Source organism: Papaver somniferum, chromosome 3, assembly GCF_003573695.1.
Source record: "Papaver somniferum cultivar HN1 chromosome 3, ASM357369v1, whole genome shotgun sequence".
NCBI classification, from domain to species: Eukaryota; Viridiplantae; Streptophyta; class Magnoliopsida; order Ranunculales; family Papaveraceae; genus Papaver; species Papaver somniferum.
Window position 1 is genome coordinate 199496356 of NC_039360.1, and position 15072 is coordinate 199511427.

Sequence of the window (15072 nt, forward strand, 5' to 3'; positions counted from 1 at the left end):
TAATTTTCCCTAATTTATATTATTGTTGCTCAATCGTGATTATACATTAAAATTAAAATTGATAGGGATAATATTTTAATTGTTCTCTAAAAAAAATCCACAACAACATCAATCGATATAATATTAGTTAAGGTTTTTGAAAATGCGGGGTCTAACAACCACACCTAACAATTTGTTTGGAAATCTAAGAGGAATTACTTCAATATACTTTCTAGAGAATCAACTAGACAGTAAGACTCAATCTAGAGTAAAGTATATCAAACAGTTTAATATCTCTAACTCTTAATTCAATTCGCAATCAGCAAATAGAAATATGCGAGCCCGATTGTATCTAAGAGGAGTTACTTGAACGGTACCAAAGACCAATATTCAAGGGTCAATCAATGTAAATCAACAACCAAAGGTTGGATATTCTAATTGATTGATCTTAACGCACAACCTATGGTATTTCAATTATATAACAAAATATAATGCGGAAAATAAATAACACAGATACCGGAATTTTGTTAACGAGGAAAACCGCAAAATGCAGAAAAACCCCGGGACCTAGTCCAGATTGAACACCACACTGTATTAAGCCGCTACAGACTCTAGCCTACTACCAATTAACTTTGGACTGGACTATAGTTGAACCCAAATCAATCTCACACTGATTCAAGGTACAATTGCGTTCCTTATGTCTCTGATCCCAACAGGATACTACGCACTTGATTCCCTTAGTTGATCTCACCCACAACCAAGAGTTGCTACCACACAAAGTCTAAGACTTGATAAACAAATATGTCTCACATAGAAAAATCTATAGATTGAATAAATCTGTCTCCCACAGAAATATCCAAGAGTTTTTGTCCCGTCTTTTGATAAATCAAGGTGAACATGAACCAATTAATAAACCGGACTTATATTTCCGAAGAACAGCCTAGTATTATCAATCACCTCACAATAATCTTAATCGGCTAGCGAAAAAAGATATTGTGGAATCACAAACGATGAGACGAAGATGTTTGTGATTACTTTTATCTTGCTTATCGGAGAAATTATTCTCGAGTCAATTATTTCAATTGAACTCAATACGATAGAATTTGGCAAGATCATAACACGCAACTATAAAGAAAATAGTTGGGTATGGCTTCACAATCCCAATGAAGTCTTTGAAGTCGTTGTTAACTTACAAGGTCTCGATAGAAACCTAAGGTTAAAGGAGAATCAACTCTAGTTTATGCAACTAGTAACATACAATAGGTGTGGGGATTAGGTTTCCCAGTTGCTAGAGTTCTCCTTTATATAGTTTTCAAATCAGGGTTTGCAATCCAAGTTACCTTGTATCGAAGCATTCAATATTCACCATTAGATGAAAAATCTGATTCAACCAAGCTAATATCTTTCAAATATTAGATCGAACTTAGCTTGTTACACACAAATGAAATGTACCCTCATTTAGGTTTATGTAACCGTACCTTAACGTGTACATCATGTTGGTTCACAAATAGTTAGCTGAAATTAGCCATATGATTATTCTCATATCAACCTTATTCATCTCAACCATAACTAGTTCAAATGACTCAAATGAAACTAGTTAAAGAGTTGTTCAATTGTTATATTCTCATAGAATCATACAAGAACACAATTGAAACAAAATCGGTTTGATTCACTCGAATTAATCATGAACATTATAGCCACGATTTGCAAAGATTGCATTCCTTATTATATAAATGTTTATGTTCATCACTAGTGGAAAATGGAAGTTAAACCACAGTCAAGACAAGAGGTAATATCATCAAAAACGACTGTGTTCATCAGTTGGAATATGGGAGTGGTTTTTTCCAAAATGACTGTGTCTCACAAAAGTTGAAATCTTTAATAATACGACTTCCTCTGACAGTCAATTGATAACACTAACATTCACAACTGTTTCTAAAGTTTTAAATTATAAAATATAAAAGTTAATCGCCAGTTTTGAGAAGTGGTTTATATGGGCTGAACATTTTTTAAAAATCTGATTCGTCTGAATCCCAGTCTGACTAGTTTTTCATCTGACTGGCCTGAAATTTGAAATTCATTAAAATTTAGAAAATCTGATTCACAACTTATTTCTGACTGGCATAAAATTTGAAGTTCACTAAACTGAACTTTAATAGATGCTCATTTGATAACAAAACATTCACCATTCAATCCAAATTCGAAATATGTTTACAACAGTAACTCGATTTACATTAATGGAGCTGATAGTTACACATTGAAAGAACTTGACAAGGTGATGAATGTCAAGCAAAATATCTCTCAGATACCAAGGTGGGGAGGAAACTGAGTTACAAAAAAAACAGTGGAAGACAAATTACAATCAACAATAAGATGAGAAATATGATGCTTCAGAGCAAGAACAAGGCCGTCACTAATAGACCATAGCTCAGCAACTGTAGACTAGTTCAAAAAAAGTTAGTGGGCAAAGGCAGCTACACAAGAACCAGATGAATGTCGTATTACACCACCTGCTCCTGTAAAAAGAGAGTAAAACGATGAAGCTCCATCATAGTTAAACTTATAGAAAGGAAAAAGAGTACATTTCCAGTTTAAGTGAGCAACAATCTTTAGGTTAACGCTTTTTGTTTTGCAACCAAAAACCAGCACTCTTAAGCCTGATTGTAAGCTAAATCAACAACCTGCATGGTCAGCACTAAAAACACAATTCCTAAAAAGGTGATTATTTCTAGCTATCCATATATTCCAAAGAATATAAGGATAAAAAGAAGACCATGACAGGCCATTACAAGTATAAGTGCTGCAAGCATTCAAGCATAGAGAAGATAAAAATAAGAAAAATTCAAGCATTCAGTCGAGAGATATTACCTGATCTCCATCCAGTACTCGTCTTCAGCTAAAGATGTTGAAGAAATAAGGTTGATTCGTCGATGCATCAAGCATGTATGGATCTTCATAAGCATTCACCTTTAGGCCGGATCTCTTGGGAGATTCTAATAAAATATTCCAATGATTTCTAGTCTCATCAGCGCAATAAAAGACTTGGGCAGCTTGAGAAGAATGGATGAAGGGTTCGTCAACTTCTTTAGAGCTTTTCTTAAACTTTTCGAAGTTGACGAACCTCGAGTTTGTCTCTACATCCACATATGATCCGGTTGTTTTGTCTTCGACCCGGACCCAGCCACAGAGAAAAACAACTAATGTGAAATCTTCATAATCTAGTTCAAGTATCTTTTTCACAATGCCAAAGTAACAAGTATCATCTCCCACCAAGTTGGTATCTTTGGCGCTTGCTCTAAAGCTGGTGAAGGCATCCATGGTCACTCCACTATTTTGTGTAGCCATATACTGCTCTGCCTCTGCTGTATAAAACAGATAACCATTCACCGAATACGCTCTATATAAAACTATCTTAAAGGAAGGACCAAGTACGAGCCTATGAAAATCTGTCGTGGGAGTGCCTAGAAGTTGATCTCTTAACCAGGGAATGTAGTCCCGACGCTTACTCCTTGATATTCGGTTAAAAGTATTAATGTATGCCTTGTATTTCCTGTGAAACAATAAAGACAATGGTACATGACAGGGTTACTTCACACTATACAGATTATATGGTCCATATGGTGTAAAGAAACTGTTCAGAGACAAAGTAAGGATTCTACTTACTCTTCCCATTCAGTATTTTCATCTGAATGTCTCAATACCCAAAGACGAACTTGTTGATGTTGTAAGGAAGTTAACTAGTATGGTTTTCCTTGTGAATTAGGCGGTTTTGGACCTTCGTAAACCTCACCGTGCAATGCTATCTTTCCATGACACTTATAAGACTTTTTCTTACCCTCAGGAATGAACTCCATCCAATGGCGCGCTTCTTCATCGACCTCATATTGTACAATTATAGACCCTTCAATATAGTTTTTGTTCCGATCATAAACCTTGTAGGTTCTCATCATCCTGCACGTGCAATTAGTATATACATAAGTTCATAAAATAATAAAGAAACTGTAAGGATCAATAGTTAAAGAAGTATACTTCTCAAAAGGGTACATCCACCTAAATTGAACTAGTCCCAATGTTAGTGCCTCTTCGGCCAAATGTACGACAAGATGAGTCATCGTAACAAAAAAACCCGGTGGGAAGTACATCTCAAACACACATAAAGACTCCAAAACACGTTCGTGCATTAGACGAAGCTCTTCACGATCAATAACCTTAGAACAAAGAAGTTTGAAAAACAATGACAATTGACGTATTGCCTCACGCAAAAGCTTATGCTCTTTGAAACAGTACATTAGAAAAATTGGCATCAAACCATGCATAAGCATGTGGTAGTCGTGGGACTTCAAACACTTAAATTATAACTCTTTCATATCCAATTTCTTTTTCCAGTTTCCACTATAACCAATAGGAACTTTCAGTTTGCCTTTTACAGACTAGTTATCTTTCATTCTTAGGCAAGCAATAAGGAGCGGGGGGCGTTCTACTTTACCATTTATTTTCGTCAACCACAAATCAGGTTTTAAGTTCAGCAGTTCCAAATCTTTGCGCGCTGGATCCCCATCCTTAGACTTATCCTTGTGGTTCACGAAAGTCCCAAACAAGTTCTCTGCAGATTTCATTTCTACATGCATCACATCCACATTATGACGAAGTTGCAGAAACTAAAGTTAAGATTAACTAAGTTAGCAAAACTTACAAATAACAAGAATATATTGATTAAAGTTAGCAAATGCCTAAAAATAACCACATATTCACTTACCTTCCAATATGGCAGATTGTATAGAATTGGTCTCTTCGAATACGGAGAATCAACTAGTGACCGCTTTACCATCTTCCCGAATTCCTTATTTGTTGTTGTTGTCCTATCAAACAATTCAAAGCCACTCAAACGAATTGGTGCACCCCTATCTTCCTTAAATCCATTTAACTTGTCGGTTTCACGTCTGTAAGGGTGAGACCGATCTTTTAAAAATCTTCTATGACCCATGTATGCAAACTTATTACCCCATTTCATCCTCAAAGCCTCAGTATCTTCACCAAACGCTGAACAACCAAAATTTCCAGATGTTCGCAGACCAAACATATACGCATAAGCTGGATAGTCATGTATACACCACATTAAAATTGCTTTCATTGTAAAGGAAGTCTCTGTGTGCGCATCATACATCAGCTTTCCTTTTAACGATAACTCAATTAACTCATCAATTAAGGGCTACAAATAAACATCAATGTTTCCATTGGGACCACTTGGACCAGGAATAAGTAGTGCTAACAGTGTAAAATCTTTTGACGTGCATACTGATGGGGGAAGGTTAAAAGGAAACACCATGACGGGCCAAGTATTGTGCGTAGTCATCATTCCAAAAGGATTAAAACCATAAGTGGCTAGTCCTAGACGCACATTATGTCAAACTCGGGCCACTTCCTATCAATTTACTTCCAAGAAGAAGAATCCACAGGATGTCGCATGTGTGTAATACTTTCTTCAACATTAGAATGATAGTACATCTGCTCAGCAATCCACGGAGTACCATACCAACGCTGTAACCTTTCAGTAATTGGGAAAAACCTCAGTTTCTTCACTAGAACTTTTCTAGCATTTAGATCACTCCCTGTAGGAGGTACTTGCCATCTACTTGCATGACATTTAAGAAAATCGTCATAATCAACATACTCCTTTCGATAAAGTATGTAACTCAGTCTTTGAGACCCCACCTCCCAAGCCTCGAACAACACCCCTTCCATCACGGCCAAGTACCTATCATCAGATATATAAAATTAGTTAGTAACAATTTTATTATACAATACAACAATATATAATCATCTCAACCCACCTCCGCAACTGCATCCTTATCTAGATCGGTCTCGCCTCTAAACTCATCTGTTTCATTCAACTCCCTCACCTTTCGATGCACAATATAGCCAACATTATGCATAAGAGGATAACAAATAGTGGAACTAGTGAATCCAATTTATTCATTAAACATAGAGCTTACAATATAATCTCTTGATGTTACTTCATAAGATAGGAGATCGAACTATACACGGTCCTCTTCAGACATTTCTTGGTACACATGTGTAGCCAGGTACACATCAACCCTTAATACCTTAATAGTAGGACTTGCTTGTTCCATTTCATGTCGGCGTTGTGCAATACCATGCCTATCGGTACTGTGTGCAGATTTTAGCTTTGACCCTGCTCTCTTAATCTTTTCCCTAACCTCCTTATCTTCGCCTTTACTCACAATCTCAACAAAGGCATCCCAGTCTTCTTTCTTCAAATTTGTAGGTATCCTTTTTCTCATTTCAGCAACACTGGAACAGTCATCACATATCTCCCTTAGTTTAGTCTTCGCATTTGTCCATGACAGATTTTCCATTTTCAAAGCTTTGGCCTTGATATATTCAGGAACCATCTATGCATTGGAGAGACTCCTCAAGATTTTTTCCTTCAATGCCGGAGGAACTTTCTTCCAACTTTTATATGTTGCTGGGACGAGATTTCTGGTTATTTTCCCAAGCTTGGTGGTATACGTCCTTTTGGTAGGTCCTATAGGTTGGCGTATGCCATTAAAATCAATTGGCAGACGCTGATCACCTATACAGAACAATACAAAATTATTAAAATTTCTAAGAAAACTTGAAATAAGTAACAAGTGATTCAAAACCCTATTTATCTTATATATCCGTAAACCCCTGTTATCAAGTTATGTGATAAACGAGAGAGATTTTGTCAGACTCATATCACTTGGTTGAAAAGAGTTGTTACCGAACAGATTCGTTGTTCCTTTACTGTTTGGAATACGAACCAAAGGAATTGTTCCAAGTGCGTGACTTATTGGAAGTCAGAGGCGCAGGGATACTGAGGAAACTAAGTGAACTATGGGGTTAGTTGCTTGGTCTCAACTATACGAAGTTGGTTTATATTTTGTATAGTGGCTTAATTCTGAGAGTATTCAATCTCGACTAGGTCCCGGGGTTTTTCTGCATTTTCGGTTTCCTCGTTAACAAAATCTTGTTGTGTCTTTTACTTTTCTATTTCCGCAATTATAATTGTTTATTATAATTAGAAGTAAAATACACAAACGTTAATTCCAATTTACTTGATAAGTTATCCCTTAGAGTTTGGTTAAGTCTGAACCTAATATCAAGTAAACATGCTTTGTTGATTGTATTGTCTCGATCTCGTATCCATAGACGATCACTCGAAGTGTGATACCGATTAGTTGTATTGTCTCGACTAGACAATCACTTTCGGAAGAAAGGACTTATAGGTGGAAAAGTTTTAGATTGAGGTATATTTGGGTACCCTCGTCTTTTCAATTGGTATTAGAGCGGGCAAACACGAAAGATTTAATAATCTGTGTTTGGTGCGATCCAACCTATAAGAATTGAATCTGTGTCTGATTCAGTTAACATAAAGCAAGAAGATGATAATCTTCAGAAATACAACATGGTTTCAAAACCTGATAAACAACTCGGTTCTGTCCGTTCACAAGTTGAACACAACTCAGGAAATATTAATAAAGACATGTTAATAAGAAACTAAATACTTGTGACAAACAAGTTAAACTCACATGACAGTGATGAGATTAGATTTTTCATTAAGCTTGCTGAAAAATACAATCTAAAGGATAGTGTGTATTATCCTTATGTCAAAATGTTGATCCGAGAATTTTTGATCAGCTCTAAGATTCATGAAAATGCTGAGTCTGAAGAACATGACTTTGATCAAGTCAGTAAAGCAATATTAGTTAATACAAGGATATGCGATTCTGATCTCCAGTATCTCTTAACTAATATACAACATCGTGATTCTGATTGTAAGAATCAGAATAGGCGTAATTCAGGGGGTAATCCATTGACTAGTATCCGGTCAAGATAATCTGCCATATTCTATGACAACAATTATCTCCTAGATAGAGTAAAAGTCTAGCGCAAGTGCACTAAAACAAATGATTTAAGATCATGCTGTTTTACTATTGATCAACGGTGTAAAGTGAAAAAGCGGGGGTCTAACAACACCACCCAATATTTCGCTTAGCAATCTGTAGGGACTAACTCCGATATACTTTCTAGAAAATCAACTAGACAGTCAGACTCAATTTAGATAAAAGTATCTCAAGGAGTTAATATCTCTCTCTTCATTTGATTTACTCGAGCTAATAAAAATCAACGAGTCTATAATCAAATACAAGGAATAAATTGGATGGTACCAAAGACCAATATCCAAGTGTCAATCAATTTAAATCAACAACCAAAAGGTCGGATATTCTAATTGATTGAACTACAACGCACAACCTGTATTATTTCAATTATAAAGATAAACAAATAATGCGGAAATATAAATAACACAGACACCAGAATTTTGTTAACGAGGAAACCGCAAATGCAAAAAAAAACCCGGGACCTGGTCAAGATTGAAAATACATTGTATTGAGCCTCTACAGACACTAGCCTACTACAAGCTAACTTCGGACTGGACTGTAGTTGAACCCCAACCAATCTCACACTGATCCAAGGTACAGTTGCGCTCCCTACGTCTCTGATCCCAGAAGGATACTACGCACTTGATTCCCTTAGCTGATCTCACCCACAACTAAGAGTTGCTACGACCCAAAGTCGAAGACTTGAAATAAACCAATATGTCCCACACAGACAAGTCTATTGAAAGGATCAATCTGTCTCCCACAGATAAACCCTAAAGGGTTTTGTTCCGTGTTTTGATAAATCAAGGTGAATGTAAACCAATTGATAATCCGGTCTTATATTCCTGAAGAACAACCTAGAGTTATCAATCACCTCACAACAATTTTAATCGTATGGTAGCGAAACAAGATGTTGCGGAATCTCAAACAATGAGACGAAGATATTTGTGATTACTTTTTATATCTTGCCTATCGGAGATATCAATCTCAAGATAATCAATCTGATTGTACTCGTACGATAGAAGATGCAAGATCAGATCACACGACTACGATAAAAGTAGTATCAGTCTGGCTTCACAATCCCAATGAAGTCTTTAAGTCGTTAACTTGGTTTTTAAGAATAAACCAAAGGTTAAAGGATAATCGACTCTAGCAAACAAACTAGTATCACATGTAAGGTGTGGGGATTAGTTTTGCACAGATGCTAGAGTTCCCCTTATATAGTCTTTCAAATCAGGGTTTGCAATCAATGTTAGCTTAGTAACAAAGCATTTAATATTCACCGTTGGATAAAAACCTGATCAGATTCAAGCTAATATCTTTCAACCGTTAGATCGAAAACTTAGCTTGTTATACACAATTGAGATGCACATTTTTAGGTTTGTGTAACCATACCCAGACGTATGCATTTGTTGGTTCAACAATAGTCAACCAAATGGTTAGACATATGATTACTTCCATATCAACCATATTCTTCTTCACCATAACTAGTTCAAATGACTCATATGAACTAGTTAGAGAGTTGTTCAATTGCAAGAAAATCTTATGTAACTACACAAGACACAATTGAAGCAAAGATGATTTGATTTCACTTGAATCGGTTCATGAACTTTATAGCCACGGTTTGCAAACTGCATTCCTTAGTATTTGTAAGTATAAGTTCAAAACAATCATCTTTAGATATAACCACACTCAAGTTCGCGGACTGGGTTCGCGGACTTAAGTTCCCGGAAGGAGTTCACAAACTCCAACAGAAATTCTCGGGTCGAGAACTTTCGCCAGTTCGCGGACTTGGCTCATGCCACATTCCGTTTCTCTTGATCAACAAAGTTCGAAAACTTTGGTTCAAGGAATAAGGACTTGTACATATATGTGTTTCCACAACAATGCTTATGTCCACCATTGGTTATATAATCTAAACTCTCATTTCAATCATTGAAACATTCTTAGAGGACGTTATATAGTTGTTACCCCATTTCTCGTCAAAGCAATTCTCAAAGTGATTGAAACATATCATGACTTTCCTCACTAGGTAAAGATAAACTTGGTTGAAGTGAAAGCTTACCAGCACATATTTCGAGATATAGATAGGCGAGATATACTCGACTCGAAATACCAAATGTGTATAATCAAAGTCTATATAGAAAACGACTTTTGTCTCAAGGTAGGAAATAGAGTAGATAGACTTTTGAGTGATAGATAAGTTCAAGTCTCCACATACCTTTTGGTGATGAAGTTTCACTGGTTCCTTGAGTAGTTCTTCGTCTTGTATGATGAATTGCTATGGAGTTCTTGAGCTCAGCTACATTTTCTATCCTAGTCCGAGACTTAGCTATAGTATACCAGAAATCAAGACTTATAGTTTTGATCACTAACATTGATAAACATGCTTGAGATAGCAACGCATGCGAGTTCGACCGAGCAATGCTCTAACATAAAGTAGAACCCAGAAAACAATCACATCAAATGATGTTATCGTATTCCAAGAAATTTCTGGGTCGATATAAGAGTCCTAATTATTCTTCGACTCATAGGGAGTTATATCATATGAATAACTTTGTTCATCCAACAGAACACTCTGTGAAATCAGAATGCGTCATACATAACTCAATAAGAGAAGATGAGTCTTAGAATAATCCCGAATGGGAAGATACTCGAAAGTATCATGATGGATCATGTTACACAAACTTTGAGCTTTTTCAAGCTCATATCAACAACTGATGTTGATAAATAAAATTTCCCTATGTTGTGCCCAATCTAAATAAGTGGGAAATTCTTAAAAAGAGGGCACAAGAGCGTGAAGAAAGTATAGTCCTATACTTCGTCTTTTTGATTTCTTAATCTCCTAAGGTAATTGTCTAAGTTCAGATTGTTTTTCTTTATTTAGAAACTTACCTTCGGTTTAGGGAAATCCATGATATTTTTGCCAAGATTTTAAAATCCTCTGGTCTAGAAAACCATTTATGTTTTATACCAAACAAAAATTACCTTTGCAGACCAAGATAAAATTGGCGTTTATATTCTGCTTGAATCAATTCGACTGTGTCTTGTTTTTCTGTCCAAGATGGGTGAACATTCTTTTGATATTGGTTCACAATTGCAAAATCTCGAGACTTATCCCGTTGAAATTAAGTTCTATTTCTCTAAAGAACACAAGAAGAGTTACATATCTCGTGACCTAATGCTCTTTCTAATGAGTGATTTTGAAGTAGACAAAGAACACTTGGAAGTTGCTATTAAGAATGAAAAGTGGCTAGAATCAACCATGTTGAAATTAATCGTTGAGGTGAATCTCGTGAAAAGAAGACTCTTGCTTCTAAAAGAAAAGAAAAACCTGAAGAATTTGTCTCTTGAAGAATCTTTAGTAATCAATAAGAGAATCTCTAAAGATTAAGATCTTGGGGTTGATACCTCTTTAAAATAGACTTCAGTTTTTTGACTGCTTCCAATAATGAAGTCTATTATGAATAAAACTATCTTTTTATGAATAAAATTATTAGTTTATAATTTTTCTTGTGATAGTTATTGGTTTACATAGCCTGTACTTAAGTGCTTGTTATTATTGTTATGTATGATTATGAGATATTTGATTTTGGTTTTATTACCTTGATATTCGATCTCATATTGTGTTAACCCTTGTGGTTTGCGTGACCTTTTGATTTAGCGGGATTGAGTTTTATCCCTTGTTGGTAGGCTTTATCAAAGGATCATGAGGGGTTCTGGGAAATAATATGCGAAAAAGTCACAATATGTTGAATTTCGGTTTAGCATAAAAGCATATGTGTTTCAAGGTTCTAACTTTTGAATCGCAAAGTTAAAACCGGTTTTCAACCTTTCTCTGGTAAAGGTTGGTCTTTGTTGTTGTTCTTTTGTCTTGCGGAAGGATAACAACATTTAATAGGGGAGAGTTCTTTGTGAACTTGCGCTTAATGGCATATCTTGAGGGGAGATGAGGATGCGGAACTTGAGGTAACAATCTTGTTAGTTAATTGTTTTCCTGTTTAAGAAAAGCCATGTTTTTATTTCATATCTCTATTGCTTTTGCTTAACAAAAATTTTCGGTACAATTGATGTTTATTCCATTATGTGTATGGATGTGTGATTCAATTGGTTCCGGTTAAGAAAAACATTTGTTATATTTTGATCTCAATTGTTTAGGCTTACAAATGATTCGGTACAATTGATGTGTGGGATTCAATTGTTTTCATGTTAATAAAAACCATTGGTGTCTTTGTGATATCAATAGTTTAGGCTTACAAAACGTCGGTGCAATTGCGATGCTTTAATGTCTATGTTGATTCAATTGCTTCCGGTTAAGATAAACAATTATTTAAGTTAATTTATTGGTTTGTTTGAATTGTTTAAGGCTTAACGAAATATGATCTCGGGATCATTTGTTTAGTCCAAGTGATGTCCGGATAAGAGAAACTAAAATCTTCGGATCCAAGTTAGACTTATCAAATGAGATAGGATTCGGTTATTCAAGTCTAGCGAATGCCTTAACAAGAATTGCTAGTTAACTAACCCAGTATCTAAGTTTTTCCTTGTGAAAAATTAGAACCTGATGAGAAAAATAAAGTTAAGTCTTTTATCTTTATTTTGGTCTTATCGAACAGGTTTAGCAAATAACTAAGTGATTAGTCGAATTTTGGTTTGCTAAACTGAAAAGACAAGGGTACCCAAATATACCACACTCTAAAACTTTTCCACCTATAAGTCCTTTCTCCGAAAGGGATTGTCTATAGACTGAGCCGAGACAATACAACAAATCGGTATCACACTTCGAGTGATCGTCTATGGATACGAGATCGATACAATACAATCAACGAAGTGTGTTTACTTGATATTAGTTTCGGACTTGACCAAACTCTAAGGGATACTTATCAAGTAAATATGAATTAACGTTTGTGTATTTTACTTCTAATTATAATAAAAATTATAATTGCGGAAATAGAAAAGTAAAACACACAACAAGATTTGTTAACAAGGAAACCGCAAATGCAGAAAAACCCCGGGACCTAGTCCAGATTGAATACTCTCAGAATTAAGATGTTATAAAAAATCTAAACCAACTTCGTATAGTTGAGACCAAGTAACTAAACCTATAGTTCACCTAGTTTCCTCAGTATCCCTGCGCCTCCAACTTCCAATAAGTCACACACTTGGAACAATTCCTTTGGTTCGTATTCCAAACAGTAAAGGAACAACAAATCTGTTCGGTAACAACTCTTTTCAACCAAGGGGTATGAGTCTGACAAAAGCTCTCACATAAACACTTTTGTCGGGTCCTTAGATATCTTTCTTACCAATCACCACGGTTATTGTAAGCCACAAGCAATCAACACTATTAATCACAAAGAAGGGTGTTGATATCGATCTACACAACTATCCAATCAACGATTATCACAAAGATAAATCGTATTATAGCGTATCCCTTTCCAACCGAAACAAGTATTGTGCACACCAAAGATTATGAACCCAAAAAGTCTTATTGTCTTCAAATCTTCTTTGATCTTCAATAAACACCTGCACACAATCAATTTGAATCTCTTGTGGTCAATCATACACAGAACGGAGTCTGCTAACGTTGGATTATCACAAGACGTCTTTAGATCTACAAACAGTCTAAAGATCCCCGTCGAAACTTTGATCTAGTTTGAGTGAATCTTATATCATAAGAGAAGATTCTCAAGAATAAACGAACTAGGTGCAATCAAAGTTCAACCACCATTAGTCAATCAAATCAATCGAAAACTAACAATAAACCACAATTATCTAGTTTCCCACCACCGTACTAATAGAGCTTCTCAATCCCAAAGAAGTCTTTAAACCGAGCGGCCGTAAGAGATTTCTCATAATTAGGGTACTCTCCACTTCAATAGACGGCTCCGCCAGTAACAACACAACTGAGGTAGTTTTGCTGGCTCCGAGGATTAGTTTGCAAGAGAAGCAAACTTCAGTATTTATAGACAAGGAAGTTTGGACACCAAGGAATTTCCAAAACCGAAAATATTCTCAAGATATGCAATAGACGCAGATTCGATTTTCATAATTCCTGGAAATGCTTTGTCCAAATATTGACCGAAATTCACTTAGAAAAATCTATAATTAGTAAATGCACATTACCAATTACTATTTTTTAAATATACGTATTTAATTGCTGGAAATTAAATACCATATAAAATTAAGAAACCTTTAATAAAAAAATATTCTCAATCAATTTCGATCCTAGGATTCTCCTTAGCTATCAAGGAATATCTTTGAACAATTAATGATAAGAGTTACAACCCGTGTTCAAAGAATGATGACATCCTTACTTTGTAAGTCCTCTTTCATACTTACAATCTTATAAATGAAATACATTCGATTTCTAAGAACCATGTGATTGATCATCATATCAAATCACTAATCATGGGTATCACGGTTCTATCAAAAAAAGTTTCGGTTCTACCTCCTGTGAGTACTTTACATAGTCACACTAGTTACCAAAACTCGGTTGACTAGGTACTAGGATCGGTTCCCACGTAATATGGTAACTACCCGTAATTTGGTGCACATGTGCATAGGATTGGTTCCCATCACTACTAAGATCTTATTGCACATGTTCATAGGATCGGTCCCCCTCACTACTAAGAACTTGTCGCACCTCTTACAGAGATCGATTCCCTCCTTACAAAATTGTTGCACCTCTTACTAGGATCGGTTCCCCTTTCACTAACAATAGTTGTTATTTTGCAAGGCATCGATCATACCATCTTGAGAGATTTTTTAAGATCGGTTTTACCAATAACTTAAGACAGGCATCCATGAATAGTTTTACCAACCACATAAACAAGTTTATGATGGGTTATACACATCACGCATATTGGTTGTTCACAATAGATTTGCAATATGAATAACATTACCAATAAGCCTAGCGATTTCCCTTTCGATCCACAAACAAGATTGTGAACTTACTTCCTTTAAACGAATGTAAACATTATTTCCTAGGATGACATCTTCACTCACACCCATACATAATCACAATTGCATTTAAAAGATTATGTCGATATCTTATATACAGAGTTTAATGGATAAGCAATAAACCTCGTATCGTATTCCTTAATACTATGTATATCTAGAGTTCATACACAACTTCACAGTTTTGTTTTCAATATGCACGACTTGA